Source organism: Anas acuta, chromosome 1 (genome assembly GCF_963932015.1).
Source record: "Anas acuta chromosome 1, bAnaAcu1.1, whole genome shotgun sequence".
NCBI lineage: Eukaryota > Metazoa > Chordata > Aves > Anseriformes > Anatidae > Anas > Anas acuta.
The window spans coordinates 102,589,483-102,615,795 of NC_088979.1; the positions used below are offsets into that span (position 1 = coordinate 102,589,483).

At 38.9% G+C, this 26,313-nt stretch overlaps 1 protein-coding gene across 6 annotated transcripts in view; it reads left to right on the forward strand.

Moving 5' to 3' along the window:
- NRIP1 (nuclear receptor interacting protein 1) overlaps window positions 1-26,313 on the forward strand; it is a 148,469-nt gene that overhangs the window by 15,822 nt on the left and 106,334 nt on the right. For 4 of the 6 annotated variants that reach the window (XM_068690724.1, XM_068690596.1, XM_068690666.1 and 1 more), the window contains exon 1: window positions 19,110-19,760. The exons of 1 other annotated variant lie outside the window; for it this stretch is intronic. The gene's annotated coding sequence lies outside the window, so the exon portion shown is untranslated. Of the gene's footprint in view, window positions 1-19,109; window positions 19,761-26,313 lie in introns of those variants that run through there. One more of the 6 variants, XM_068690618.1, reaches the window with a different exon arrangement.

The following is a 26,313-nucleotide window of genomic DNA, read 5'->3' on the forward strand; positions in this document are numbered from 1 at the left end:
GGAAGTTAGAAATCATTGTTCAAAGCAAACAAGAACTGTGTGCACACAACATAGAAATACAAGTGCGGGATGTTGAGCACCCTCTGCATCTCTGTGCTCTGATAGCACAGGATGGTGCTTTCAGCATGTATTAGAAGGAAGAGCCAATGAAAGGTAGAGTGAGTCCCAGTACCACTTATTCATCTCTTGAACTCTGCTAAACCACTCTCGAGGCAGGACAGTAAATGCAGTGTACTATCACTTTAGTTCTGGTATAAATACAAAAATTTGGTGTCTAATTGTGGACAGGTACAGATAACAAAATCTGGAAAATAAAAACTCTTGGCTTCAACAGAGGAGTACTTGGGTTCTGTAGCAGTTGAAAAAATTGCAGGTTCACAGAGCATTTTGATTTGATTTCATTTTGATTTTATTTTTGTCATTGCTATTCACTGGAGAAAAAGGTCTTCTCCCTCCCTGTCTATTCTTTTTTTTCTGTATGGAGTGCTAGATATGATGTGATGTTACCCTCTCATAAGCCACTCTAATGTCATTAAGTGCTGACATACTGTGGAATACAAGATAGAAAATTTTGATCTACCATTTCCAGGGCACTCTATTTTTTATTTTTTCCTAGAAAAAAGGCTGGGGGGAGTGAGTTCATTTGAGGGGAAAAGTAAAAAAATCTTCCCATGTGATTTTCTTAAAAGGAGCGTTGGTGGCTTTATTTAGTATCCAGGTTCTGAAAACACTGGGAAGAAAACACATGGAAAGGATTTGAACTTTAGTCTTTTCTGGCCCTAAAACCTAGAGGAGTCTGTTTCACACTTTTATCTTTCAACCGTGGAAAGATGAGACCAGACAGCCAATTAGCAATGATGCATATCTGTTGACTAGACATCATGGGACAAAGCTACAGCTAGTCTAAAATAGCTTAATTCCACTGCCTGCCCTCAGTTTTTCTCTGCACTAGATAGGGATAGCGCCTTGTTAGTGCGTACAATGGACATGTGGGTATAATTACACATAGCTCTTGTTTAGAAAAATAAGACAACCACAGAAACAGAAGCCAGGGCCTTACTGTCCACAGGCAAGAGTTCCATAAGAACTGAGAGAGTCTTTCCCAGAAGTGCCAAGGGATCATGCTGTTGATCATGCTGTAGCTGAACTCTGTTCCTCTCATGTGCTCCAGCTCAGCATTCTCTTTCTTGCACTTTCTGCGAGTAGTCTTTCTCAGAAAACAGCTTACAAATTTAGGAGGAAGAGACACCACAAAAAAAAAACTACCACTGGAAAATCCAACTGCTCTTTATTATCATTATTATTATTTACTTATTTGTTAACTCTCCATGCATAGATAAGGAATAACAAGCAATTGATCTGATTTTTTTTTTTTGCCACAGAGTAGCTTCATCAGCTTTTCAATGCATGGGTCAGGCTACTTTAGCTATAAAATGACTATAAAATTGCTCCTGAAATCAGTATTCTTAAATAAAAGCATAGGATTAGAGAAATACTAGAATTGATTAGCAGATGTTGGAAAGCTGCTGCTTCCCAGCATTCCTCTGATGATCAGTAAGTCAAAATAACAATGGGAATTACTTTAATAAAGGACTACCATCATGTATTTAATTTACATCTTAATCTGTTGTTGTTTATCCTGTTCAATAAAGTATGTCTCGGTATGCACCTGTATAAAGAATTTCCATGGAAATAGACTTCTGAGATTTTCTTCCTTGATGTGGAAACATTAGAGGATCTTCCAGAGATCAGGATGAGATTAAATCAAATGTCTTGAAATCTAGGACTTCAGTGGGACTTTAACCAGGGACCTCCCTTTTCTTGGTGTTAAAAAATACAGGGAGATTTTAACTTGGTTGTAAATGGTTCAGATGCTGCATGAAAGTTAGGCTGTTGGCCATGCGGTGACAGCTCAGGAGTGTATTGTTAGTGTCACGCAGTGATATGTATATGTGTGGGTGAGCAAGGAAATCTTGTGCATATGCCCAGCACATATCTATCACAGTTCCACTTAGGGTTGTAACTGAGGTTTCCAGCAGCATGTAGGCTTTCTGGTAGTCTTCAGCACGAGACTGAATATTGTCTGCAGCTCCTGATCCATCAATAAAACACCTGCACACCATAGCATACAATAACTAAAATCCTGCACCCAACTGGTCTGCACTAAGTTTGTGAAGTCCTAGGAGAAAACAGGTGAATACGTTTTAAATATGCCAGTGGTGATGACCTTTCTGACTAACACGGACTACAGGTCTAACTGACCTTGGCAGCACAAGAGGGTCCTTTTTATGACATGGCTGAACTGTTCTTGAACAATTTATCCAGCAAGGCTGGTACAAACAGTCTTTTCTTCAACATCAGGCATGCATGTCTTATCTTTCTACCTATTCTTTTTTTTTTTTTTTTTTTTAAAGTATCTTAGCCATTGTGAAGCAGGCAAGGAAAAACATGTTCTCTATTTATATTGTTTGTTCTCCTCAGCCTCTGCTGTTCGATCATGGACAATAACATTTCTTGAATGCCTGTTTTTGCCCATTTTTTGCTCAGTTGATTTTAAGGGAGACTCTTTTTCTTCTCCAGCACTTCAGAATAGAGTCTCAGGGCTTGATCCTGTGGTGGTGATGTTGATGGGCCATTTGCAATCAACTGAATTGGGTTTAAACAACATCTAATATTATATTGTGAATGAAAGAAAAAAAAAATAATGCTTGCCAGTCTATTAAGCAGTGTAGTACTTGAAGGAGAGAAGGAGAATGCCTAATAAGAGAACTTCCTTCTTCTGCTTTCTCTTCTGAGAAAATCTTACATGAATACAGGGAAGAGAATAGATTTACAGGTGTCCAGAATAAAGAATCCTCTTTGTATGGGGGACAGTAATTTCCTTGTGTTTTGTTTTGTTTTGTTTATTTTTTCCACCAGTGGAAGAGGCAAAAGATCACATGAGTTTCAGGTTCAAGATGACGATCAGTGCTTTCTTCTCAGTGGATTATCGATGTTGGTCTCTAAAACAGATTTACTCACCTGAATTAGTTGAGTCCCAATATAGACAGTGACAAATGCCAGTGTGTTAACTTGCAAGGTTTTCTTTTCCTAAAGGAAATGTTGTGAAGCTACTGCGCATGAAGAATATCTCTGGGGAAGAAATGAATGGTTATGAATTTTACGAAAGAGGATTGACTCCTGTATGCTCCAAGCTGCTCCCCATTGCCTTAGCTATTATGTTGTTGGATTTGTTTAGAGCTTTTTCCTTAGGTTTCACAGATGGTTTGGGGTGACTCAGAGACATTTTATTATTTTTTTTAGCAGTCATCAAACATTACACTACAAGAGCTTTTAGATCTGTATTACTTCCTTTTATTTTCTGTCCTTCCCATTATTTTGAAATCCTATATTTATTCTCTATTAGAGAATTAGAAGATGCAAATGTTGTAGACAATATTTTAACCATATCATTTTAGGCCACAATCTAACAATGTGTACTGATAATTTTAATAATGTTTTCTGTGGAAGATGTCTATTTCTAGTGTAGAGCATGAATCTCAGAAGAAATATACCTATACAGTCCTATTAGGATGTCCTTGCTTAAAAATCTGGAAAGTAAAGCATAATGCAAATGAAATCAGTTATGTTATGAATAATGTAGGCTATCCATTATTCTTTATAAAAAGTTGCACGTGCTTCCCAAACCTATCTAGATACATTCCTTTTATGTGATCCTCATTGCAATGAGTACTATGGAAGGCAATGTTGTATGGCAGAAGGAGAGATTAAAGAGAATGATGTTTGGCTGGAATGTTAAGCTAAAAAGTATCTAAATTATACCAAAGTGCCTCCATGTCTTCACACTGGTAACTCCTTCTTGAAATACAACTCCCCTCTGGAAGTGGAGGGGCACAGGAGTCTTGTGTACCTCTGGTCTTTTTCTCATGGCTGAGTGTGCTTCTGGCAGGTCTTGCAACTGCCCGTCCCCAAAAAGAAGTGAACTTGTGTCTCTGAGGACAGGATTTGGCTCACAGAGTTACCGCAAGCCTATGTGTCTTTATTGTTTCTTAATAAAACAGTTTCTTTGGCTGAGATCCTGCAAAGATTTATGTACATGCTTAATTCTGTATGCTGGGAATAATATCACTGGCTTCAGTGGGACCACAAGCAATGTGTAAATGTAAGTCATTGCAGACTTTGCTTGTGAAAATTAGTGTAAAGATAAAATACATTTAAGTGGATAGCTGGTTATGCAACCATGCACACTGTGGGATGGCTAATATTTATTTGTGCAGTATGTGCTTTACTGCCTGGGATACCTTCTTGTGATATCCTCTCCACCCTGGGATGCTTTCTGAATACCTCACCTACTCACTAGGATAAATTAATACATATTTTTTTTCTTCTCTCTCTCTCTTTTTTTAAAAATTTTTATTTCTTTGATAAGTAAGTGATTTCCCCCAACTAAGTTTCTGCATCCTGTAAAGTGCTAAATGCTGAAGTTTTGCAGAAGTGGGCACACCAGGCTTCACCAGGTTAGTCGCTGACCTTAGAGCCTCTTTAGAGGGGAGGAGAAAGATCTTAGCAGTGGAAATGCAAATTGGTCAAAGTTGCATGTGAGCAGGAGGCTACACAGGGTATACCTGAGTGTACTAGGGCTATGATTCAGAGTGGACCTAAATGCTGTTGCTTTATAGTTACTGAGGGAGGAGGGATACAGGGACAAGTAGTAAAACTGTAATAAGGAGAATGAAAAAGCAAATGCCCGATGTTGCTTTTTGACGGCATCACTGCTTTTTTTTCAGCATCACTTTATTCACCTGCACTTTGCCTTTAAGGCTTCCTGTTCAGAGGGACTGGTGGAGGTGAAGATAGGGGAAGGGAGTTTCCCAGCCTGCTAAAAGAGGGTGCTAACCTCAGTCTTGAGCACTGAAGGGCTTCTGCTGTTGCACTGTAATCCTTTGCTTGAATGAGCCAAATTCTCCGTTACTTAATTGGGCAAAGCTCCCATTGAGTTATGCTTGATTAACAACTCTGGAATCTGGCTCTGTGCAGTTGTGATGAGAGATGCTTTAGCATTTCAGCTCAGCCTGGCCAACACTGATCTCCCCAGCTGCTGGTTCTCAGAATTTCCCAGCTACTGTTGTTGAGCACTATTTGGGGAGGGAAATTTCTCTTTGAGCAGCTGCAAAATGTTGTACTAGGCATACTGAAAGGCGCAGACATAGTCTGGCAAGTGGGAATGAGGGTTAGGCAAACAACAGAGCACAAACCTCTCTCCTTTCCAGCCCATCTGCAGCATCATTGTCAAGAAAGTTTGGGTTTTGGCTTCTTTTTTTTTTTTTTTTTTTTTTTCCCTCCTTCTTCCCCCCCTTTTTTTCCTTCCCCCCCCCCCCTTTTATTTTATTTTATTATTATTATTAATAATTTTTTTTCATGAGATTGAGTTGCTTTTGTGGTTGCCTTTGGGTATTTGTGCCATACAAAGGCCACTGGTATTTGGCATGAGGCAAGACCTTCTATGGGTTTATACTGATGGTGACAGAATCTTTACTTGTGTTTGGGTTTGTTGTTTTTTCCTTTTTAATGGAACGTACAGACCTGATTTCAAACAGTTTTTATCATTTTGGGAAGTTAGAGGTGCAGAGAAGTGACATTGCATCATGGGCTTCTGTGGCGAAATATGCTCTTCGCAAAGCTGTGGCAGGGTTAGACAAGCATTAGGCTGCATACATGTTATGGAACAGGGGCTGCCTAAAACTGTGTTCTCCAGACAGGTTGTGAGGTTTCACCGGATGCCCACTGTGCACAGCTAATTGATACGTGCAGTATGCAAATCTGCATGTCAGACATGTACAGCTACATTGTACTGCTGGTATGCTGCTACCATACGCAAGAGTCACGTTATGCAGACAATAGGCTTTGGTTAGTACAGTCTGTTTAAAACAAACACTCTGCTCTGCTTGCCTGCCCATTTTTTATTACATATGAACACAAAGAATACCGTCCCTTCAAAAATCAAAACAGTCAAGCTGTATAGACTAGAAAAATTAGACTCTGCACAGGGCTGTTATTAAAACACCTTAAATGTCCTAGCCAGCCTTTGATTTAAAACAAACAAACAAACAACAACCAAAACGCCTGAAGGCTTCCTGGTGTTTAGCTAAAGAGAGGCAATTAATGAATTAGGTGTGAAGCTGCACTATGATTTTTGTGAAAGACAGATTATGAAAAGGGTGTTAAATTTATGTAATCCATATTTGGCAGAGATTTTATTGATTTTAACTTCACACTGCTGGTTAGTTTTGTAAAGAGCATATGCACATAATGGACAGGAGAAACTTCCCCTGGTGTAACACTCTCAGTATCTTCCCTTCTTTTAATACGAAATGGTTATGCAAGAAAATGTAAACATGCACATTATTCGGTTTCTATTACAGAATTATTACAGTTATGGCAGATACAACAATTTCATATTATGCTTGATCTTTAAATCCTTGCTATATATCTCCCTAATGGTAATTCCTTTTAAACTGAGTGATAACGTAGCTGGAATGAGGACCCCAGTGTTTAGCAATGAGGAATACCCAGGCTTGGAATTCAGAGAAGCTGATGTTCTGTCAACTCTCCAATGTAGATGGTGATGTGCTCCTGTCATGGTCACTATTCCTGCCTGAGAATAGCCTTTTGATCATCAGTCTCACAGTGGATGAAATTGCTCTGGGGTCGATATCTTTATCCTTTTTCAGGGAAGGAACCTGGATCCCGCCATCTCCTCTATGGACCACAGCATATTTCCTTTCCTTTTCTTTGAAGACTGTAATTCCCATCACTGGTTCAGCTGCTTTCCAGTCCACAAAGATGTAATGACATGTTATGACAAATGTGTATGAATGGTATGAATAAAAGGCTGGACACTGTTTTTGTGGACAGAAGGAGATATAAACAAATGGATTTCTACAGGCACATGCCTACTTGATTTGCTAGGTAGAGGGGGGATTGCTAAGGAAATAATATTTTTTTTTCTTTTTTTCTTTTTTTTTTCTGAAAAACATACTGATATTTTGGCCAATTATGTGAATTTCAGGACTTATATACCATCTAAAGAGTGACTTATTAGGAAAAAAAAGGAATACTTTTCCATTGTTTGAATCAGTGTCTCTAAATATCCAGCTGTTGAGTATGTAGAGCCGGAAAAAGAAGTGAGAAGAAAATAAACTGGAGAACATATCATAAAATGGATTACCCCATACTCAGAAACATACATTTCTTGCAACTGCCTTTGGCTGCTTGATATGTAGCTGACACCAATTTAGATTATAGCTCTTAATATTTTGAGTAGATAGAATTAAGTTTAGATACACTTAGGGATGATCTGATCTCATTGTCTTTAGTTTTATATACATATTGATACATGTATATTTGTTTTTATACACGTATGCCTCAGAAGCTGGTCCCCTCTGTGATGCCCTGAAATGTTAAATCTGGCAAAGCAGCATTACTTTTGCACAGAAACTGCTACCACACCTAAGAGTCTGTGTGGCTCTCCTCTGTTCTGTAATGTACAGTGTCACTTTTGCTTGGTAGCATAAAAAGAAAGCGAGGGACAAGTAAATTACAGCAGTGCAGCCTCTGGTGCTTTGTAGTTTTTATGGGGCTGTTGTGCCTGACTGCAAAGGGACTCTTTACTCTGCTGCATTTCTTTTTACAGCATCCACTTTGTGTCCCAATTTACTGCAAAATTTTAAGGAGTGTTAATTTGTTATTGATGTTGTTCAGGAATTACAGTTTCAATTTATGTAGACTTCGTGTGGGGAAAAGAGCTTTTGATGTGTGTGTACATTATTGTCATTTTTTTTTTCTTGGTGTTTTTCTGTGGTAAACCTACTCTTACACTTCTGACAGTGCAGTTGGAGCAACTGAACTGATGGACTATATTGTAGATTCGTACTAGTCTTTCAAAAAGCAAATACATATACATTTCCTGGGGAACATTCTAATAAATTTCAGTTTTTACTAGTACCTGAAATTGCTCTAAATTTTAATGATATTTATGCTATTTTATGTATTGAGTCTAGTCTTTGACACCCAGGATTTTTGATACCTGGTTGCTAATGGTAGCTCAGAGGATTTAGGATCTGTCCCTGTACTACTAACTTCTCAACTAACTTCTCTAATTTCCAAAAATTAGAAACAAAAATAGTTGTTTTTACCTTATTTACCCTGTTGGAACATGTGATTTCACTTAAAACCCACAAACACAAAAAACAAAACCAACCCCCTAGAATGGGGCACATGGAAAAAATAACAACTCAGTAGGAGGCATGATACAGATTTGCTTCATGCAGTAATCCCTTTGATTTCTTTTTCTTTCATGTGTGGTACTATCGTTTATAATTCTAGTATTTGTTTGCATGTCTCTAACTACAGTGTTTACTCTCAGGAATTGTTTTGTGATGGCTGATTGCCCCAAATCAAAGATGGCTAGATAACCTTGCCTTTAGCTAAAATAGCTTGGTGTTTTTTTCAGCAGACAAAATACACTTATTGATGGAATACAAAAATCAAATATTTTTCTTTAACCAGTAACCTGCATAGGAAATAAAATCTGACCTTCAATATAATTTGTAGCATAATATTCACAAGCTTATTGAGAATTCTGAATCTTTGGTGGAAATGGAAACTAAAAATTCATTCACTTCTGCTTGTTTTTCCCTACTTACAGTGTATTTGGAGACAATAACCTTATATAACCTTATAACCTACAATAATCTTATTTTGGAGGATACAGGCCTAATAAAATGCTTGGCTTCTGTTTTACTCACTAAAATTAAAAAAAGAATAAAATAAAATTTGAACAGACTTCCCTGAACATGTTGGTAATTTAAAAGTGACACCCACCAGAGATGTGACTACTATCATCATCTTGACATACATTACTGTATCATTCTCTGTAATATCCTACATGTATGCCAACAACTGTTCTAAGTCAAATCCTTGAATAAAAACATTCATAGAGCCACTGGAGACCATAAAAAAACAGAGGGAGATTTTGTTGGACCCTTCTCTAATTTCATTGTGCATATGTGCTTTCATTGCAGATGTGTTAAATTATTGCATCAGCCTGGTTAATTCTATATTCTACAATTGCTATTTTTTGTAAGAAGATAATGATGGTACGTTGCAAAATACATCTTTCTGTTCAGCTGAATTTTTGTGTATCTCATAAGAATAGGAAAAATATAGTGCCATAAACAGTAAAAACTGATTTCCCATAGGTTTGTGCTGAATATGTATATTTATACAGCATATAGCTGTATATATAAAGCATATATAAATGTACAATTTAGCATATATAAATGTACAAAACTTGATCAGACACAATACTTTTTTAGCTGCTACCATTCTGTCAAAACTTCATTGAAATTGCCCTGGAAATCTGAAAGTTATTTTGCAGTATAGACAAATGCATAGAAATACCTATACAGGCAGCTGCAAACACTGGCTTCCTTAGGAATATAGGATAGGCTGATAATAAAAACTGATGTACTATGTTCAAGTTCCTTCAACTGTATACTGTACTAGGTACCCTGTGCCTCTCTTTGTCATGGGGGGAAGAAGCAAGACCCCTTCCCCATCCCCCCAGCATTGACAAATCTCTTTTGATGCAGCTCAGAATGATTGCTCTATTTCCAGGAGATCTTAGAATGAATTTTAGTCTGGAATAGTATGAGCTGGATGGTGATTGATTTGGTTGGGGGATTTATTTGTTTTTTTCTTCCCTGTTGTGTAACAGTCCTGAAGAACTCCAAAAATGCTTTTTTTTTGATAGCATTAACTAAAAAGTTGGAAACAACAAATTAATGAATCAACAGTATGTTCTCTCTCAATTCTTCTCTTCCACCCACAAGTAAAACTCAAAGTATTTGAGTTGCTGGATTTCAATTTTGACTACATATTTCTTTAAATTGTTCAACTTTCACTGTAGTCAATATCACTGTAGAAATGGGAAATATAACGTTTCATTTTGAAACCTCGGAATGTGTTGGCATTTTGAGAACTTAAAAATATTTCACTGCCAGGAATGTGATCACAATGCTGCCATTCTGGGAAGAAGCCTTGTTCCTTGGTATCCACATTTTTCTAATGACTGGTGGGGAAGTGTGGATTTAAAAAAAAAAAATCCTGGCTGTTCCACTATTCAGGCTGCACTCTGAGGAGCATCTGATGGGAAATCTAAGAAGAACTGCATGCTCTGGATGGTTTTCTCTTCCCCTCCCTTCCCTTTTTTGATTTAATTTCTCTTCTTGGAAGGGAGTATTTGGGGGTCCTAGGAATTGGGGATATTTGAATTAATGAGACTGACAGCACTATCTTTTGTATTGACAATTAGCATGTACAAGTAACTTGACGTTTTAGGATACTTATGCCCTAAATAGATTCCCTGGAGCAGCTATAGGTTGTTTAAAAGAGCCCTTTATCCTTTTTTTTTTTTTTTTTAAGCACATACTTGAGCAGGTTTTTTACAGTAGAGTTGGCACTGCAGAAAACAGTTAAAAACAAACAAGACACAAACAAACAAAATTAAAGAAATAAAACAAAACAAAACAACAAAACCCAAACCAAACAAGCAAAGAAACAAACAAACAAACAACAACAACAACAGAAAACACTAGGCATGAAGAAAATGACATGCCAACAGATAAAGTAGCCATAGCTTTCCCTTGTTCTTCTATTCCTTGTGCCTGGAAAATGTGATTCTTGAAATGATGTGTGTTATCTGAGTAACTGCTACCATTGGCAGGGTGATGCCTGTAATTAGCCCAGGAAAGTTTATATCCCATCTACTGCAAGTGTTTGTGCATATGTGCTAGAAGGGCACAGTTTTCATCCTGACGCTTAAGTGCCTTGATGATGTTACTCAAGTGGGATCTTCTGAGACAGAGTGGCATTTGTATGTGGCGTGTTGAAAAACAAAGAAACAAACAGATTTGTACTAGTTCTTTTCTCCAGGAGCCATGCTGTCTGTGTCCCCTGACAGAACTCCTAAGGCTAAAATGTCTACCAGTGAGGGAGGCACAGGTGCTGCAGCAGGGTGCTGATGTCCTGGCAGGGCCACCGCTTGTCCCCTGCTGGCACTGTGCTGCTGCTGCTGGCACAGGGGAAGGAGCTATCTGGGGCTGGGGGGTTCATCCTTTTCTTCTCTTTGGTATTATCCTGCTGGTTTTGTCAGCTGAATTTCCTTCCTTATCAAATCATTCCTGCTTTAAAATGGGAAAGCTGGCTCAGAGTACCTTCAGGTTTTAATTTTCATCTTTTGTATTTGAACTTCCTTTCAGGCATCTGTACCTCCTTGTTGTCTTGTACCTCCTGGTTGTCCTGACACCTGGTGCCTCTAGAGCATTTGCCTGTCTCTACTCCACAGACCCAGCGAGCAGCCAACCACTGTGCTAAGGCTCCCTGGGAGCTCTCTGAAACCTGCCACAAGGAATAGTCTGCATCTGCAGCTTGTGATGGCCTCAGGCAACTCCAGGTGCTTCTGGGTTTAGGAAGCTTGGGGATGTTTACTGGGGCCTCTGGGTCCTGCATTAGGCAGTAGCTAATCCATGGCAAAGTTGCCATTAGTTCAGACTTATGCAGCTGTGCCTACGTGACAGACCTGAACAGGCCTGTCTTGCTCAGGGCTGTAGGAATTAGTGTTTGACTGGCAGACACCTTGCATAGATGCAGCTGAAGCTTCTTACTGGAGCAGTTTGATGGTAAAAGCTCACTGGCAGTGGCAACTGAGAGGGAGGAGGTCATGATGGAAAGGCTTGCTTCTGTCATGCTGCTCCATCTGGTGAAAACTGCTGCTGTGGTGGAGCAGTACTCCTGTATCAGCAAGGGGCTATTTTGGTGTTATTTTAGACTGCGTAGGCTGTCTGAAGAGCAGATGTGCTAACTGGGACAACTGGAGCTGTCCTGATGAATGCCCTGTGCAACAAATAACTGTGTCTAGGGGCTGGTTATCTTCACTACCCCACCTCTGGTCACCTGCAGAGCCAGTGCAGGAAAGCACCAAACCATTGGTGGGTTTGGAGCTTTAATCATCATCAGCTAACTCTGCAGGATGAGGCACCTAGAAACTTCTCATCTGATGGGTTTTGTTTATTACTAGAGCTTGAGTGATGGAGATGAGTAACACATGAAGCTTCCTGAATCATCTCCTGGAATATCTTTCTCACTAGACCTAAGCCTTGCAAATGTTTTCCATTGCATTCCTGTCTTCTGTTCAGCCCTGTGAGAGCTTCATCCTTCAGCCAGTTAAACCCATTTCCTGGCCCCATGTGTGCTTAACCTCAAACATGTCATAGCCTAGTACAGGCTATGTGCGTATCATATGTGCATATGTGTGTATCAGCTTACAGCTGTATGTGTACCTTTCCCTTTGGATGTGCCTAGACAGCTAGGGAAAGTTCTCAAAAATGGAGATCTGCATGAGAGAAAAAAAATAGAAAACAACAGAAAACTTTAGTGAGGAGGATAGCTAACTGTCCTAGTTAATGACCTCTCTGAGAAGCTTATCAAGCAAATACTGAATAGTCTTTGAACTTGCCCTTAACACAGGAATTGATATTGGGCTCATCAGTGCTGCAGAATTACAGTATACTTCAGGGAATTGTTTATCGCTGTGATCCTCAAAAATAGGATGACTGGATGGTTAGAGGCAAATACCAGCCATTTTGTCCTGGCATGGGCTGGGTTTTCAAACAGTTTGAGAAGATGAAAGCTATATTCTGTTTTGCTTATGGTTGTTATCCTGCCTGCTATTATCTCTAAGCATCTATGAGATAATGTTTCATTTAGATAGACTAACTCAGATTTTTATAAAAAGCATTTTCTGTATTTTTTTTCTCTCTCTCTCTTTTTTTTTTTTTTTTGATGAGGTATATCCAAACTGATGTACCTCATGGCCTGGTTTCTAATGTATCTACCACCTTGAGGCCTCTTTAGCTCTAGGCTTTTGTGTGTGCTTTACTGAAGTGGTAACTTAATAGACTAAGCACTTAACTTTGGTCTTGGATTTTTTAGAAACTGACCTCAACTTTATATTCTGCCTGTAACTAAACAGTAGTAAAAAAGCATATTTCACTCTTATAACTTGACTTTGCTTTCAAAGAATCTCAGAAGTTAATTCACTGATCGCTGAATCCTTCTGCATCTGGAGTGATACTACTGTTAAACGATTTGTGAAGGCGAAATACTGCTATGCCTATAGTTCACACTTACATGTGTGAGACACATCTCACTTTACACATCATGGCTAGACCATTCCAGCATAAAATTAGAAGGGAAAGGAGAAACTAATTGTAAGAGGCAGCATCAGGAGAAGTACCGTCCTCCTCTCTGAAAATGGAGGATTTAAGTTCTACTTCCTTCTATGTGATTAGTTATTTGGAGAACAGCTGTTTGCCATGGACTAGGCAGCATTCCAGCTGTGTGACATTATTGACATACCCTAGTCATCACCCAACTCTGCCTACACATTCTGCCTACATGCTTGAAATGCTCGTTTCATCATCTTTTGGGTCAACAGGAGACGGGAGTCTGTGTGAAGGTTGAGATCAGTGCACTGCTTTAATAAACAAGACTTCTAATTCCATACATCTTTGTTGCAACTTTCTTCATTCAGGGGGCTTTCAGTTGAGCTAACAAAGCCAATGAGGGGCTCCCTCAACTCAGGGATCAAATTGCAATGTGGAGGTATTTTTTATTGAGCAGTCCTGGATTAAATCATCTTCAGCAGCTAAAATAAGACCCATATCTTTTTTCAAAAAGGTGGATTTCTGTGTGCTTAAGTTCTGCTGAGTGACTCAGAGAGAGATTCCACAGATAATCTTAACATTTCTGTGTGGTCTCATGAAATGATATCTGTAACCCCTTCCCCCTCCAAGGGGTCAGTACATCATCACATCTTAGTCCAAGCATTTTGGAAGGGTTTCAAAAATAACTCCATTAGACTCACTGAAACGTGACTGACTCACTTGGAAATAAAACCTATGCTAAGGAACCATAAGAAAAAGATGAGCTATAGCTGTCCTAGATTTTGGATATGCTTTTTGGTCTCTCTTTGCACTTCAAAAGCATTATGTAATTGTCAGAATGAATCAATGAGTTACGCATGTATGGAGAAAGCTAAAACAGAAAGGTTAGTAGCTTGAGAGCAAAACTAAAAGATGAATACAAGTTTGGTGGGGTTTGTGTGTGTGTTCTTTTTCCTCAGTCCTGCAGTAGACATACGTGACAGCTTTATGCCTTGTTCTCTTCCTTCTTGTTCCAAGGGAGGGGGAGTATTTCAGTCTCCAGCACTGCACTTCCACAGCCATGAGCTGGGGCAGGCCCTCCTTTGAGCAGGGCTGCCGGGGTCACAGCCCAAATGAGCCCCAAGGGACTTGGACCTGTGACACAGGAGGAGCAAGTTATGATGTAGCATGGAAAAATGGTGATAAATGTTCCACTTTAGCAATGGGTTGTGCTTTCAATTCTTCTTTGAAAATATGGATTAAAAGAATAGCTGAAGACTGGCATATCTGGGTTTTGGTTTCCTTCATTTTTAAGCATCTCAGTGGCTCAGAAGCTGTTTCTGAGAGCTCAGATATCACTTGGACAATCAGTGCTCAGGGAGAGGAGCTTTATATTTCCTTAAAGGACAACAAGATCTACCTGCCTAGCTGGTGAATGGGATTAATTGTTGCTTGTCTGTAACTGTGGAGTTATGGCCTGCTGGCTTCTCATATTGGCTTCCTCTGCCTTGCCTCTCCTACAAGGCCATGAAAATGAGAGCAGTGAAGAAAATGAAGAGGTTTTTGTTATGATGCTGATACACAGTGAAATGCATGTATATAAATATACTTCTTTTTAAACTGGTTTGCATCCACAAATAAGCAGATTACAGTAAAGCATGGGGTAAATCTCTTATTTTTTTTTCATAGATAACAGTAGTCACGAAAAGCAGATCAGTTTTCAAAACAACTGCTTTGCCAAATGTGAAATTTCTATATATACACCAGTGTGAATCCAGTGCTGACATCCTAACAGTGATGGAACAAAATCTTTGTCTTCTAATGTTAGTGTTTATACTTTGTTCTCTCAGTAGCTGCTCAAGATGTGACTCTGCTGATAGGCGTTCATCAAGTTCTGTTTAGCAGAGATATTTGCTATATTCTCCCTGTGACATGGGATAAGGAAAGAGCTTTTTAAACAGTAAGGCTGCCATGTTCCTGAAAATCTTTGGGTTTCAGCATTTTGAATAAAACTCACATGAGATGATCATTAAAAAACAAAGGAAAACCCAACTATATTCTTATTAATTATCTTAGAAGAAAAAGAAGACCCTTCAGAAGAAGTTGATCTTCCTCCTCATCATCTGCAATTCCTGTTTTTGCTGCTTACTTTTTCTTACACAGATAAGCCCATTTTTATTTTTTTTTTTAATTATTAGGTATCTGGATTATGCTCTGAAAAGGGTAGGACATGGTCCTGGCTGTGCTCTAAGGCTACATCTAGATGATGGTCCCACTGCAAAGTTCAAGCCTCCTCACCTCCCAGATTTTCTTGGGCACTGTCTTTAATGTTTTGTTTGAAGAGGCTTCTGGTGAGGGCTGTGGGAGCAGAGCAGAGCAGAGAATCCTCCTCTTCCACATGCAGCTGTCAGTAGCTTTCTGTGCAGGAAAACCTGCACAGAAAAAAAGTGCTGTTCTTGTGCAGCAAGGCAGGACTGATGGAAATGCGTGCAAATCCTGCATGGGCAGCTCTGTTCTGCAGGCTGTTCCCCTCAGGCAGATGTGGGGCCAGAGGAGAAACAGGCCTGAAAGGGGAGTGATGATGGCAGGGCAGGGGTGAAGGAGGCTTCTTTCACCCGCTGCCCTTTCCTGCCTGGGAACCTGCAGGGACTATGTGACCTGATGAGTAGAACCTGGGAGTGGATGTGGACATCTCATTCTCATCCTTTGTCCAGAGGTGGACAAGGTTTATTTCCAGCTTGACATACCAGGGCAGGATTACCAGGAAAGGGCAGAGAGCTACAATGAACTTCAGGTTCCCCCACGCCTCCATACTGTAGCTCTGTGGATGCATCCACAAGGCCAGGAGGGCAGCTGTGGGTCAGCAACATTTCCCTGTCAGATGAAAGTTATGTCTGCTCTGCAACCAGGCTTCTTTTTTTAATTCTTCTTCCTGTCTTTGGAGGGGTGAACTGTGGAGGGGATAGGGCTGTAGTGAGGCATGCGAACAACAGAGCTGGAATCCTCAACAGGTCCCTCCACTCTGAACTTGTCTCCAGCTCTTTATTTTTACATCAATATTTTCTTCTTCTGTGTGTCCTTCTTAGCCTACTCTCCTTACAGCCCAGCTGGTACTGTTTGTAATTGGCAGGCCATTCAGGGCTTAGGCAAAAATAGCTAGAAATTAAAACACGACTGACTGACCACTCTCTCCCCTGCCTTGCACCTTCTGTAGATAACTCCACGTGTGGAAAAAGAGTGGGAAATTATATCATTTTGATCTGGTAAGATTTTACATATGCTTTACATATGATGTAAATAGTACAGAGCATATATGGGTGGAACTCTATAGAAATGGAACCAATAGTTTGCATTAAGGTTTGTGTGATAATTTTTCCTATGGTTAACACTTTCCACTTTTTGCATATTTTGTTCATTTTAATTATTTATAACATTAATAATACATCAATCTTCCTTCTATTCTGTCCCAGTGGGATGCTGTCACAGAACTTAAAAATTAAGTATGTTATTACTCTATCTATTAACAAAAGGAGACTGATTATTCTAGATAGTGATATCTGGAAAGTATACTAATAATTTTAGATAGTGACTCACCCAGATAATGAATTGGAATTGAAAAAGCAGTGGGGGTGTCAAGCTATTACAAGCCCTGTAACAGCAGCTGTGGAAACCTCAACAGTGATTTAATAATGAAAAGGACTCCAAAGCCATAAAAACCCACACCTTACAACCGTCCCTACCTGTAACAAGACTGGTTAATAAAATGCTTTTGAAATGCTTCTTATTAAGATGAATGACTAATAATTAGTCTATGCAATTATCAGATGGCTTTCAGAACAGAACTTACAGCCTTTGTCTCTGTTTTGGAAGGGATGATGGGCAGGGAGAAGGCTATCATGGGTGTGATCCATCCATCCTTACTGCACAGACGAATACTGTGAGAGGTAAAGCCCACGACTGGTAGTGTACCCAAGAAAGAGAAAGTCTAACAGTTGTGTTCTTACTGAGTGAATGGAAGATATGCTTAACTTTGACTTGATTTAAATTGTACTTAACTAAAGGGGCTGTTCTTCTAGCAGGAGGTTTACAAAGGAGTCAATGTCAAATTTTCTGGACCAACATCTGTGTATAGGGTCAAAGCTCCCTTAAGTCTATGTTTTGATCTCACTTCTGCACCAATGGCTTTCCTTAGAACAGACAGCCAATTTGTCTTAAATTCCTTTAGATCTTGTTGACCCAGGAGAAGAAAGTCTTAAGAGTTCCTTCTGTGTCCAATGATTGCAAAAACAAAGTGAAGAACCCAGCCCCTGTGAGTAAATTACCATGTTTGGTATAAATGTCTGCAGACCTCACACTCAAAAACCAACAGCAAGATGTGTGGCCAGACTTGTTTTGATTCTCCCCTACCTTTTCCCAGGAATTATTACTCAGAAAAGGGTCTGTGGGATGAACTTTGAATAGCTGTTATCAGTGATTTCTGTTTTTACATACACTCTTTTTCATACACGCTTGCTGGCATATTCATTATACTCACTGTGTAATTGCTGTTCTGTGCTGCATGGAGATCTGCCACTGAAGCAACTGCAGTTCCTGCGTTGAAGGTAGAAGCTTCTTTCTGAAGACAGCCGCAGAGCTCCTATTTTTGCAGAAGGTAATGGATTTCAAAAGCCTTAAGGAAAGCTGTCAGTGGGATCAGGCTGCATATTGCCCTAAGGCATGCACATATCTTTTTCTTTTCTTTTTAATTAATTAATACAAACTAAAGCTTCTCAAGACTTGGAATGTTAGGAATATCCTCGAAGTGGATTTTCTGGCAGAAGCTGGTGTAAAGGATCAAAGATACATAATAGATTCATTACTTCATGGACCAGCATCAAAGAACTGAGTCATGTCATGATGCAGAAGTCGACGATGATGTTTTGATTTGTTGTGTAATCTATTTTAAATGCCTGTCAGAGCTCTACTGTGACTGGTTTTCTTCAGCAGTACTTACTGCATAATCGACTGGCTTATCATGAAGTTGAAGGTATATATTCTATGTTTGAATTTATTGAGTGTCTTTGAACTGAAAGCCCATTTTAACATGTAGTTAGCTTCATACTCTTTGTTGCAGAGGAGAACAGAAGTTTGAAGATGTGTGCACTTCAGATGGAAGAAGAGGGTTCAGTGTGTTTGACAGTGATTCTTTTTACTTGTTTGAAGAGCATACTGAGTATGGTAGTGTTATTGGACTGAAACAAACGATAAAGAAGGAATTAGTGTCTGGTGGCGCTCTGTTGTTAAGTTGATGGCTGACTTGTTTGGGGACTTGGCTTCCTTTCAGAGTGTCTGATGTTGGGGAAACAGCCTTATATAGGTTCTCTCTAGGTTTGTGCTTAGTGTTCAAACATGCAGCACATTTTGAAAGACAGCTGTAATCAAAGCACTTAATAGGATAAAGCAGAATGTAGACTGTACAACCTGAAGAACAGTCACAGAGGAGCAAGGGAAGGGATGTGAGAAAATGGATGAGTTAGAGGGGAGGGAAATTACACCTATGTCTTCCTCATCACCATGATTTTTTTTGCCTTTTCTACCTTTTTGATTGGTTGCTCTTGGTCCTGGTGAGCCTACTGTCTTGGTTCCTGTGTTTTTGCTTTTTCTGCATGCTAGGATGTGTGCAGAAACTATGTTAGGAGCATGAGGGATGGAGAAAATATGTTCAAATTATTTGGTAGTGGGTGAATACCTGAACTGACTCCAGGTGAACCACCTTCTAGACTCATCACCTGCTGCCACACCTGAACTAATTAGCCTCATTGAGATTGTTTTATTTACTGTGAGGAAGTCCCCTGAAATTTTACTCTCTGTGTAGGAAGAGGTTTAAATTGTGCAAGCAACCCCTTTCTCATACCCATCTTCTGTTAGAATTATTGTCATCTTTATTCTCTATATAGTATTGAGAGCAAATTGATAATTACAACTTTTGTAAATTGTTAGTACAATCATTTTTTCTAGGTTAAGTGATTTATGATGTTTTACCACAGTCTTATAAACAGGAAAAGCCAGACTAAAGACAGAAGAGAGATGCTAATTAGAGAATGATAGAAATACAAATTTAAAACAGCCACAGTAGAGCAGAAAATTTAAACACACACACACACACACACACAAAAAAAAAAAAAGCGTCCCTTTTATTACAACCTAAGTCTTAATTACATATCCTATGTCTTCTATTAAACCCCAAGTCTAATTGCAGAAAACAGGGGATGGGAAAATTAAGCCTTCACAGCCGTATTTGGCAGAAGCTCAGAATGGGATTCCTATTAGAGAAGAAAGTAGGAAGTAAACTCTCATGAGGAGCGTGTAAGGGAGATCAGGACACTCTGTGTGGCTGAGAGGAGAGGAGGAGAACCTGGAGCTCCTGCCAGGAAGGAACCAGAAAGAAGTACTTTGGCGAGTGCAGGCTGGAGCTGGATGCCTGGTGAAGTACCTGATGGAGAACTTGACTGTTAAGTATGATCTGGTGATGTGTTTTGATGTTTCCTCATTTCATTAGTGTTTATTTCTTTAATTCCATCAAAGACTGAATATGCTTTAGTTTCCCATATTTCTGTATGTTAGATGGAGTCTTCAAATAATCTGGCCAAGTTATGGAAAACAATCTCTTCAGTGGTGTGTATTTGTAACAGGGTAGAGCCTGCTAAATTATGAATCATATTTTTTTTTTAGAAGTGTATTTCTTGGGATTGGTAGTATTGAAAGGTGAGTTTACAGAACCAATGTTTTTAGTAGATGTCAGCAGTTCAAAGGGAGTCATCAGTATGGGTTTCAATGCACTTGACAGCCTACAGAATATGTGGTAAACATCTTCTTGTATTTTGGCTGAATTTCGCTATCAGTTGGTGGGCCCTGTGAATTCTCACCTTTTTTATTATTTATTTATTTTTTATTCAGAGCTCCTTATTTAATCCCCTACCCTGCCCTGGCTCTGAGTATGCCTACAGGCAAGTGTCTTTCTGTGTGTGGGAACTCATGGTCAAGCAGCCTTAGTTCTTGAGAACTAAGGGGTCCCAGTAACTAAAACACTCCATTTGTCAAAGCTTTAATCATGTAGGTTTTCCAATTTACAAGACATAGGATTACATAAGGATACAAAATACAGCTCCTTGCTACTTCTGAGTATCCTTAAGTAATATTAAGATTTTTCTACTATATGTGGGATCTCTCTCTTGTACAAGGCTTTTCACCATGAGCTGTCTTCTGCAGACAGAATCTTTTTGCTTTAATTTCTCCCCATTCTGTGCACACTTGTCATTGAGGGATACGTCCTGCCTCAGCTAGTATATATTGCCTGCTTTCTTACAGTGAATCTTGGCCTTCATCTATTGTTTATTTTATTTTGCCTCTAAATCCACTGGACTACCCAGCTAGTCTAAATTCAATCTATTCTTGTGAGTGTGTTCCCTCAGTCTGAATAACAAAAGCATCAGTTTATTATGAAGAATAAAAAGAGGACTTAAACTCTCTTAGTTCATTAACTGTAAGTAGATTCCTCAAAATTTCAAGAATTGGGGTGTTCTGTCTGTTTTGTGGGGTTTTGTGCATGAATGTGTGTGAGTTGTATTTTAATTAAAAATATGTGGATGTTTGCCTCACAAAGAAAAAGGCACTCCTCTAACAGTCTGTTTTATATTTTGAATTCTTGCTTCAAACCATAGGAATCCTATAGAATTTCAGAATGAAATCATGAAATATTTTGCTTAGCAGTATATTATAATTGCATTCTTTAAAAGCCTTAGCTGTTTTGTCAGAAGTTAATGCACTAAAGCTAGGATTTTGGTTTATTGGAGATAAAACAAGGAATCCTTCACTGTTCATATTATACAACTTCCACTTCCACATCATAAAATGTATCTGTGTCTGTGGAATGGCAAAACCTGGGCTGTTCTCTCATATTTAAAGGCTTTTTTGGAATGCATCATTTTGCCCTCAGTAGAGGTTCTGTTTGCCAAAAATGTAAAAAAATGTAAAGAGCCACTCAGCACTCACTTTGTGAAAGAGGCATGGAGAGAGCTACTTCTGTGTCCTGGACTGGGACACAAAGCAAAGACTGGCTGACACCTTTGAGAAACAAGAGAGTGTTTCCACATCTCTATCTCCTTTGCATAATCTGTGATATCTGAATTAAGTTTCATGACATATTAACACTTTGATGTTGAGTTAATATGCTGCGTTGTATAATACATTATGTATGACTTGGGCATCAATTGTGCTGGAGCTTCAGCAGCGACAGACTTGAAAATGTCTCTTTCAGTGACAGAAATCTTAAATAATACTGAAACCAAATTCAGTTGGCATCATTTTACTTTGCATTCCTTATCCCATTACAGTGTCACTTATTCGTGAAGCCACTCATGTTCAAGCCATCTAGCATCCTCTTCTCTCCTCCTTGTACTTGTCAGAAGGTCCCCGCTCCAAATCTTTCATATTACAAATATTCCCATGGTGCTGCATGGTAATATTAGTTTGTAAAATCAGAAGTGTTAGGATTCTGTTAGCTTTGCTGAGTCTGAGCACTATGATGTGAAAAAGAACAATGATGAACATTAATACTTACAATAATGATGTGCTGCAAAGAAGAGTTAGAAACAAAAAGAATAAAATAAACCCCACCATGTTTTTATTTTTCATCTTCTATATTCATATTTTGTGTTTCCAAATACAGCTAAGATATAACTTATTTTATCTGAAGTTGTTTTGTAAACTATATATTGGTCTGACATTGGATACAGTATGTATATATAGGCAAATATTCAGTCAGAGATTTATTGGTCTTAATATAACTCATCTTAAGCCTGATTACTTTATTTCAAAATTAGAATCTCAGAACATATTAATTATGGATGTATCCCCAGACAACATAGTTGTCTACAGGGGATTTCTGCCCTTAACTCTGATTAGTGTTAATAGGAGCCATCCATATAAACTCCTAGAGGACCAGAAAGAAAAATAATTTTCTGCTAGCTATATTTTTATTTTAGTGTCGAACAATAATGAAATGTTCTGAGAGTGATTTGGTAGAGGGCTTGAGGATGCTAGACTGAAACCTTTCCTATCTGTGGTGGATTCTGGCTCTGATAAATGTCTTACAACACTCTACACAACTTCGTATATTTTTAAAATTCATATATGTGACACTCTTTTTTTTGTTTTCTTCTTCTATTTATTTATTTTAATCTTAATTAAGATGTTAGGAATTTTTTTTTTCCTTTTTATGGAAGCACTGGGCTGAGGACTGCTAGTATAATATAAATTACGTCTACGTGACCTGGTGTTGTATGCACTGATTATCCACTTGTCATGATTCTCCCATCTCAAATTACTCAGGAAAAAGATCATCTACTTTGGAATTAGCAACAGGCACAATTTTTGGAGAGAGAGGTTGCTTGTGCTTCAAGTTAAATAAAGATTATTGGGCTTGTGTTGACTGAAACTTCTGGGATCTAGTGTAAGCTAAGCATACAGCGAATAAAGTATTTTCTTACTGATGGAGAATTTACTGCATCTTTTGACAATTCATCTTAGTTGCTAATTATACTTAAAACACTGCTTTTTATCTCTAGATTGAACTTGCAAATATTGGATTGTGTTGCATGTCTGCCCACTAATTTGCAGTCTTCCAAAATATCTTCTCGTCTAGTCTCTTAAAGATTATAATCTTCTCTTTGAAGCAAAATACATTTAGTTCAATGCCTCATTGGAAAGAGTCTTCTCTTTTTCCAGAGCTAAATCATTCTTGTTGCTCTTCTCTGCACTCTTTCCAAGTTTGTTTACTTCTTTACCTTTAATTAAAATAAATAAATATTGTGGTTTACCAGAGGCCTGCCTGCTTTGTTCACAGGGTTGTTATGATTTGCTTGACTTCATTCAAATTCATGTCTCTGACTGTCCCCAGCCAAGCAAATCGCACAGATCTTTGTGCCTGCCCTCATAAACAAGCGCCCAATGCCCTTGATGAAGGGATGCAAAGAGCAGAAAGATGTTATCCAGAATCAACCCAAGAGCTTAATTGTTTATCACCATTCAGAACCTGTATCCAGAAATGAAGTAGGATCTATTCCAAATGATATTCATATCATTTGGAATATTCTTAGCAACAGATAAATCTCATGATCATCATGGTAGACCCATGTGACGGGAGGGCAATGTTCCAGAGGTGAGGTGAATGGGGGCACCTTAAAGAGAAAAGATCACGGCTTACTGGTCTGAAACAGCAAAATAATAAGGCATAACATTCCTGTAGTTATGCCAGCTGCTTTGCAGCCATAGAAGGGCTGGCAGTACTGTTACTGAGGACAGTATCAACACAAGAAAAGAAATTCTGTCAGTCTGCTCTCTGCAGAGTATGCAAATCAAACTCTAGGATTAGATGAGTGAGGTGCTTTCAAAGTGGTGAACTGAAGTTTGTGAGTAAACAAAGAAACCTAAATATGCAGTATTGGGCTTTTCTCAGGAAAGCTCAGGAACAGCCCAATAGCACCACTTGTGAGACCTGGCAGGTCAGATTCATGAAATAGAATGGTTCAAAACCTCTTGACCCAATTTATTCTCTTCTCTTCTGTCTTAAACAGTAGTTGAAAGTTTCTTCTTTTTTTATTTTTTTCCTTAATAATTCTGTTAACAAGAAGAAAGAATAGCTGGGTGGGGTGGGGAGTTCTCTCCTCTCATATGGAAGAGAAAAACGGGGGAAGAAAAACTGACCACAGAAGCATGGAAAAAAATCATGTTGAAGAGATGGTTGTGATGAAAAATAGGAGTAGTGTAACTATGATCTCTCTGTCTATAGACAATTTCTTTCAAACAGGCTGTGACAAATATTTGTGGTTGCTGTAGCCAAAGGTGATATACTTTAGTGTTTGTTTTATTCTAGTTGTATTTGAAGAATTGCTCAGGAAACCTTTACTTTCTTAATCTTTTTTTGCTGTGTTGTTAGGACAAAAAAAAGATGCAGTGTTGTATTGACAGTATCTTCTAGTACATTTCTGTTCCTAGGTGTTGTTTCAAGAAATTCATATGTATGTCTTCAGCTTTTACTTGTGGCACAAAAATGGTTTAAGCATCTTCTTTGGCCCCTTGGTCCTCATTTCCATTTCTGTTCCTGTTCAAAGTTTTATTTCAGTGAAGGCTAACAAACAGATGGCATACAGGTGAATCTGGGCCTTGAATGTCTTTTCTGTGGATGTGCTGTGCTGTGCATGTTAGCATACATTACGGTGAAATACACAAAAGCTAAGCACAGCACCTCTCCAAAGTAAAAGCAATAGCAAAAATCTGTACAAATATAAAACAGCTTCAACAGGCCTCTGAGATCTCATAATAATTTAGTAAAGTAACACTAGTAAGTGTGAGTGGGCGGACGCTTTCTTGACATAATTTCATTTTTTATCTGATTTCTAAAATCAGGATGTTGCTGCAGGCAGAATTACTGGGGGTATCATCTGAAGATGCGATCTCTGTGAAGGCAAGCCCCAGAATATTGCCTACTTTCCCTAATTAACTCTGGTTATTACAACTGAGTCACTCAGAAGAGCATGAACAACAAATATCCGTGGTGTTCAGAAGGTGCACAAAGTCTAACCTCTGTTGTCTGCACTTCTTAATATTTAATGTAATCCTATCAAGTTGGGTGGTGGGCTTTTGGCAGGAAGGGTGGGAGGCACCCCATGCCATGCTTTAAAGCCTCAATAACAAAGAACTTTACTTAAGGAGGAGATGTTAATAAGTAATGAAACAAAGGCTCTGTTATAGAGATTAAATGTGCATGTGTCCGAGTACAAAGTTCGTGTGGCAAAGAGCAGCTGTTGCTCTGCTCGCAGCCCTGCCACAGCCTCCGAACCCTGGGTTCAAAGTCTGCCTGCTTTCCTGTCACAGGGCTGGCCAGGGCAAGGGTTGGCCGAAGTTCAAAGTTCAGTGTCTGAAGGGTTGCTGGCTCTGTCTGCTCTGCTATCTGGCACTGTTTGGATGAGCAATAGTTGTTTTAAGATTATAAGTACAAACAACAAAAACTTCCCACTCTGTTTTCAGATGTGTCACATTTCATTAAAGAAGGAACATTTGGGGAAGGATTCATTCAATTGTTTAGAAATAATGTGCTGTATAATAGTCTACCCTAAACAAAACCCACTGAAGGAGCACTATTAAAATGATGCACACAGGAAATAGTGCCTGTCTTCATTCTCCTTCCTCCTGCAATTTATTTAAATGAAGGAAAATGAAGCAAAAGAACTAATTTTCTGTACACAAAGAGGTAAAGCTGAACTCTAAAAAAAAAAATAATAAAAAATTAATTCATGTGTTTCCTTTGTGTCATGGTAACTGTGTTGTACACTGTGATGGTGAAGAGAACTTAATATCTCTGGATATCCTGCTTTCAAATCCTCCTTTTTTTCTCCTCCATCAAAGGCTTTTTATGAAACTAGCCCCAACTTTCTTATTCAAAAGGGCTGGATATGCCTCTGTGCAAAACCCGCCTTTGCAGCTTTTTTTGATTAGTTGTGGTATTATCAAAGGTTCCTCTACCCAAGTAGGGATCCTGAGTGAGAATGGAAACCTCAGTACTGATGCCTGAGGGCAAAGGCTGATACAAATACCCTTGGAGGAATTTATATCAGGCAATGCTGTAGCAGTATTGCAGATGGAGAAAAGTTTCCTATCTGCTGCCATATCCTTTCTCTAGCAAAGAATGGGAAACTACGGGTGGTAAACCATCTCATCAGTGCTCAGCACCTGCAGAGTGTCACAGGTCTGAGAAGACTGCTGTCATCTCACTGCCCTGAAAGGAACATGGAAGCTCAGAAAGCTTTCTCAGACAGCAGAGGCTATCCCTGTTCATATCAATCATAGCTTCTCTTTCTCTGGATTCAGTAAGTGTAACCATTGAGAGCTACAATTAAAGCAGGACACAAGGAATGATGATAGCAGCCAAAAACATCATTTCTGGGCCAAAATGTGCTTATATACAATGATTTTTTTTTTTTCTTCCCTCGTTCAGGTGCCCATCAAACAC